General features: G+C 42.9%; 1 long non-coding RNA gene across 1 annotated transcript in view; it reads right to left on the reverse strand.

Annotated features, from left to right (window-relative positions):
• Positions 1 to 1,100: 1,100 nt before the first annotated feature.
• LOC116979684 overlaps positions 1,101 to 6,701 on the reverse strand; it is a 25,556-nt gene continuing 19,955 nt past the window's right edge. The window contains exon 3 of the long non-coding RNA XR_004413762.1: positions 1,101 to 1,136. This is a non-coding gene — a long non-coding RNA (uncharacterized LOC116979684). The remainder of the gene's footprint in view (positions 1,137 to 6,701) is intronic.

The following is a 6,701-nucleotide window of genomic DNA, read 5'->3' on the forward strand; positions in this document are numbered from 1 at the left end:
ATGAGAGAAATTAAATTGCAAGGTAATAGTGCAATGACAGGAGCTAATGCGATTACTTCCCTGAGAGCTGGCATGGACATTATGGGCTGAATGGCCTCCTTGGTTTTATTTTAATTTGAGATGTATGTTGCAGAGATGACTACAAAAAAAAAGATTTGGTTAAACAACGTACTTATCCTTTGACAAACGAAATGGCATTGTAGCCATGAAGGGGTAGATTTTATGACCAAGCATTTGTGGGGCTCAGGGCGGTATGGTGGCACAGCGGTAATGTTGCTGCCTTTCAGCGCCAGAGAGCCAGGTTCGATCCTGACTACAGGTGCTTGTCTGTACGGAGTTTGTACTTTATCCCCATGACCTGCGTGGGTTTTTTCTAGGTACTCCGGTTTTCTCCCACACTCCAAGGATGTACAGGTTTGTAGGTTAATTGACCTCGGTAAAAATTGTAAATTGTCCCTAGAGAGTGTAGGATAGTGTTAGTGTACAGGGATTGCTGGTCAGCGTGGACTCGGTGGGCCGAGAGGCCTGTTTCCGTGCTGTATCTCTAAACTAAACTAATCTAAATAGGCGTGTATCTGAACAAGAAAAGTCATTTTATGACTGCTAATTGGCAGTCTTTTGGCAATTTTTTATCCTTTTGTGTCATTGGTATGATTTGCCACTACAGCACATAAAGTAATGTTCTTCACTGCACCCTTGGTACACATGACAATAATAAAGCAACACCAATGATAATCACCCACACTTGGTTCTTTATTCAAACCCCGGTTTGTTTTGCACTGAAAGTGGTTAAATCAAGAAATAATTTGCTGCTTATTAACATGATATCAAAAAGGGCAGGATTATACAAGGTTCTGAAGTTCATTTGTTGATACCCAAAAATAATGATCCCCATTTGCCAAAACCTAAACGTAGATTTTAATATCAAGATTGAATGTATCGTGCAAAAAATAATTTTTTTTAAAAATCCTCTGTATTTTTTAAACTTGTGTATTATTTGTCTTATATTTGCCATTATATTTGCCTATTTAATATATATATATATATATATATATATTCAAGATCACTTGTGTCTGAAGAAGGGTCTTGACCCGAAACGTCACCCATTCCTCTCTCCAGAGATGCTGCCTGTCCCACTGAGTTACTCCAGCTTTTTGTGTCTATTCTCGGTTTAAACCAGCATCTGCAGTTCCTTCTTACACATCACTTGTGTCAAATTGAGTTGTGATCTTTTTGGCCATTTCATTTTTTCAGTCACGCAAGGTTTGGCTTGTGACTGTTAATAGCTCACAAAGTACAACTGTAGCACCATCTGGGGATTTGCTTTGGTACAGCATACACTGGAGAACACATTTAATCTAATTCATGAGGATGGCTCATTGAACACAAAAGTTCATTCTGTTCTGAGGTTTTTACAGTGATATGAAATGGCACCAGCTTCCATTACTGGGGGAATTTGGAATATTAAAATAGAACTGAAAGGTACATGTGCATCAAAACAGATGTAAAATGATATAATAACATTAATCGCTGCAAAAATATTCCAGTGGGACAGATACAATTTTTTGCAGACCTCGAAATCTGCTAAAAATACAAAGAAAATGAAGTTGCATGGTTGAGAAATTTTCAGTCTATTAAGTAATGAGACCATTCATTGTAAAATTAAGTTCAGAATACAAACCATTTAGTGAAATGTTCTAGTCACAAGCCACAATGAGAATCCAAGCTGCAATCTTTTTAGTTTAGTTTAATTTAGTTTAGAGATGCAGCCTGGAAACCGGCCCTTTGGCACAACAAGTTTGTGCCGACCAGCGATCCCTGTACACTAATGCCCCTGTCCCACTGAGGAAACCTGAACGGAAACGTCCAGAGACTTTGCGCCCCACCTAAGGTTTCCGTGCGGTTCCCGGAGGTTCCCGGAGGTTTTTGTCAGTCTCCTTGCCTGCTTCCACTACCTGCAACCTCCAGCAACCACCTGCAACCTCCGGGAACCGCACGGAAACCTTGGGTGGGGCGCAAAGTCTCCAGAGGTTTCCGTTCAGGTTTCCTAAGTGGGACAGGGACAATTTACAATTTATTCCGAAGCCAATTAATCCACAAACCTGTACATCTTTGGAGTGTGGGAGGAAACCAGCGCTCCCGGAGAAAACCTTCACAGTCACAGGGAGAACGTACAAAGTCCGTACAGACAGCACCCGTGGTCAGGATCGAACCCAGGTCTCTGGTGCTGTAAGGCAGCAACGTTAACGTTGCCACACCGTGCTGCTCCTTTCTGATATTTCTGAAGTTTACTTTCAAGCCCTTGTAATGATCTAACCCTTGTATAAACCGTGAGATCAAATGTTATAAAAATAATATAACAAATGATTAAACGGTTTGTTGGATACACAAGAGACTGCAGAAGTTGGAACCTGGACTAAAATACAAACTGCTGGATGAGCTCAGTGGACCAAACAACATCTGTGGGAGGCAAGTAATTACATTTTTGGTCAAGACTATATACTGTATCAGGAATGAGAGTGGAGAAGAATGCTAGCAATATAAAGAACAGAAGGGGAGAAGTGAGACAGGAAGCCAGTAAATGATAGGTAGAGCAATGAAAAGTGAAGGATAATGGGCAGGTCGAGCTGACTGGGGTGGGGAGGTGGTAGGATGGGGGGATCTGATTAAGCAGCAGTGCTCAAATCAGCTTCCAGTTCAGTGTATTGCAATTAACTATTCCATCAACAAGTTATTTCCCACACCATATGACTGAAAGTTAAAAACATACATGTGAGAGAAGTAAGTACCATAAATATGACACAGGTTGATACATCTAGAAATTAGTCCTGCATTAGTTCAACTTTCTTATACTTGCTATTAAAAAAGTACACAGACCAGCTTTGAGAAGACTTTTTATTCAGTTTGAAATAATTCAATACTAGGATTGAACCAACAAATTCAATTGTCTCTTTAAAAGAATTTTACACAGCATTTAAAAAAATTGTGTAAATACTCTTAATTGCAATCTCATAAACTTCAATTCACACTCACAGTTCTGCAAAATCAAAGCAAATTGGAGAACATTTGATTGGAAATAACGTGCATGGATCTGTTATATGAAGATAGACACAAAATGCTGGAGTAACTCAGCGGGTGAGGCAGCATCTACGGAGAGAAGGAATGGGCGCCATTTAGGGTCGAGACCTTTCTTCAGACTGATGTCAGGGGAGGGGCAGGACAAAGAATGTAGGCGGAGACAGTAATACTAGTGGGAGAACTGGGAAGGGGAAGGAGAAGAAGTGAGAAAGCAAGTTAGAGGTCAATGTTCATACTGCCGGGGTGTAAGCTACCCAAGCGAAATATGAGACGCTGTTCCTCCAATTTGCGATGGGCCTCACTCTGACAATGGAGGAGACCCAGGATAGAAAGGTCAGATTGGGAATGGGAAGGGGCTGAAGTGCTGGGCCACCGGGGAATCAGATTGGTTAAGACGGACTGAGCGGAAGTGTTCAGCGGAAGTGTTCAGCAAAACGATTGCCGAGCCTGCGCTTGGTCTCACCGATGTAGAGATATAGAGATCGCGCCGATCTGTGATATGATCCAGGCTGATTTAATTGTCTCCCTCTCAGGTGGGACATTGAATACAAATCGATCCAACTTCAATCCATGACCCTTCGATCCAATGATCCAATATCTCTGAAGTCTAAAGTCTTCAAAAACTGACCGGTTGGGCCCTCGTAAGCAATTTGCTGTTAATCATAGGTAGACAACAATGCTGGAGAAACTGTGCGGGTGAGGCAGCATCTACGGAGCAAAGGAAATAGGCGACGTTTCGGGTCAAGACCCTTCTTCAGACTGATGTGAGCGTGGGGGAGGGGGGGGGGGGCATGCTCAGTTTTGTTTTCTGATGAGATTTTTTTTAATTGTGATTCCGCACAGTTGGAATAAATCTTTAGCAGAAATTAAATGTCAGAGGCTGACCAACGGTTAACAAAATTAATGCAGAGGATTTTAAAAGTTATTCAATGCTCTCCTGTAGTCATTAGTTGCTATTAGTTTTGACTAAGCACTTGTTTCACATCAAGTTTTAACATGACTAGTGATTTATTTTTAGCATGATATAAATGTACTAATGAATAAGACCATCATTTTAACACATTATTTCAGTTAATGGGGTCTATTAATTCAGAATAGAATTGAAAATACGGAAGGGAATATTTTAGTACTAATTACTTAGATGAAAAACACATTCATGCACTTTGTAATGTCCTAGTACAATTTTCATTCCTTTGGGACTTCTAAGTGTGTACTTGATTGTAGATTAAGTTTCCAGAACACAGCTCCAAATTCCTGGTATGCAATGAGTCAGAGCAGCCTGCAACCTCCTTGTTAAACTCACTTGGGACTGCAATAAGTTTTTCCCTTTGCAATGATTTCATAGTTCTAGTCTGTGTTTGTTGTTTCCGAGCAGTTTCCCCTATTTATTCTGTTGCCTATAGTAATTGACCTTGCTTTACTGAAATTGATTATCCACTCTTAAGCAGCGGGTGTTGAAATGTCTATTAGAGACTAGACTAAGTGGGGCCCGTTGGGTCCCAGCATCACACGGGAGGGCTGGACACCCTACACAATATTCCATCTCTGCAGCAATTCCAATATTGCTGGCCAGTGGGGGGGGGGGCACTTTCTGTTGCGCTAGTATGCGTGTTGTGGGCCGAAGGTACTGGTTTCCAGAGGGCTAGTATGGAGTTTGTGGGCCAAATGGATTTTTGGGCTGGCAGCTCAGTCACTGAGGGCTGGCAGCTCAGTCACTGAGGCCTGGCAGCTCAGTCACTGAGGCCTGGCAGTACAATCACTCGGACCTGGCAGGCTGGTGGCTGAGAAACTGCCAGAAATTCTTCCCAAAACAGGTGACAGACTGTAAGAGAGAAGGGGGAAGAGGGTGGACTGAATGAATTATTGGACTGGCAGTTCAGTCACTTACAGCTGGTGGGCTGGCAGTTCACTAACTCACGGCTCGTGGGCTGGCAGTGCAGTCACTCACGCCTGGTACGCTGGCAGTTCACTCAGTCACCCCACCTACCTTCACCCCCCCCCCCCCCCCACTCTGCTCCTTGCCATTCCCCTCCCACCCACACATTCAGTGCATCTCCAAACAACCTCCCCCCCATGCACTCTTAGTGGCTCTCCCACAGAGCAGCCATTCCTGCCTATTAGGTTCTATTGTGATGAAGAACACACAGCATTAAAAGTGCAAAAAGGTTTTATTAAAGTTTAAAATGTGAATGACAAAATATAAGAACAATTTAAATTTTAAAGATGAGATTTATTAAGTTTTTACTTGTTGTGTCTTGTTGCGTCTTGTTGTGTTCTGCTGTTCACTGCCTCTTGATGACTATTTCCTGTTGATAAAAAGAGACAATTTTAATATAGAGAAAGTCAGCGGTCAAATTTTAAGAAGCAAAATCTGAGAATTTATCTCAGAAGTCATCATTCAACAAAGCACACTATTAATGACAACATTCTTGGGCGAAGTTCCATCCTTCAGGAAACCTTTGACATTTCCCTTCATATTTCTGTTGAGCTAGTATGTTGGGACGAAGGTACTGGGTTCCAGAGGGCTAGTATGGGGTTTGTGGGCGGAATGGATTTTTGGGCTGGCAGCTCAGTCACTGAGGGCTGGCAGCTCAGTCACTGAGGCCTGCACTGGCAGGGGGGTACCAAAATGCTTAGTGTTGCTGAAGACATCTGGAAGAGTTATGTTCACAACTTCAAAGCATTCTCTCCTAATCATTGGACATTCATCCCAAACAATGACTTTCACTTGCCTCGTGAAATGTGCCGTCTTAGAGTTCTTCTCGATGTTGCACAATGTATCCTCGGCAACTTGGATGGGTATCTTGAATCGAGAATGTGTAGATCTTCCACCAGGCAGAAATGTAGCTGCTATCCCAGAGGATACTACAGCAATAGCCACATTACCTTGACCTCTAACATTTCCTGACATGATGTTGAAAAAGCAGCCTAAAGACAATTTCAGTTGTTAATGAACACTGAAGATATTGTGCAAAACATTTTTTTGATGTGGGGTTTGTCAGGGTGGGGTGGGGGGTGGTAAGCTTGGTGCAGCCAAGGGAGGGGCACAGCTTCAGGCGGGGGTTCTCGTGAGCTGATGAGAAGGGGGGGGGGGGGCTCATGCAGGGGATGAGGGCGGCTTCAGTAGGGGGTGCATCCTATAGCCAGGCGGAGGGCAGCATCTTGAGGTGGGGGATGTCAGTGGAGGACAGGGGACAGTGAGCGATTTACTCATGACCTGTAGACTCACTCACTGCCTTGGGATTAACTCATGTCCTTTAGACTGACTGACTCTCACGGCTTGTGGACTGACTGATGCCCGACTTCTGGAGTCACGTCCGCCTTTTGTAAACTGAAAACGGTAACATCTACATTGAGGAACAGCTTCTTCCTGACAGTCATCACGCTATTAAACTTAACAAATAAGCTCTGAACTACGAAATACTATATTATTTCACACGCACACACATATATATTCACACACACTCACATATTCATACACACATACACACACACACACACACACACACATAGGCACTCACACACATATTCAGACACACACACGTACACACACACATATATATACACACACACACATATTCACACACACACACACATATATACACACACACACACACACACAT

This window comes from Amblyraja radiata, chromosome 13 (genome assembly GCF_010909765.2).
Source record: "Amblyraja radiata isolate CabotCenter1 chromosome 13, sAmbRad1.1.pri, whole genome shotgun sequence".
NCBI classification, from domain to species: Eukaryota; Metazoa; Chordata; class Chondrichthyes; order Rajiformes; family Rajidae; genus Amblyraja; species Amblyraja radiata.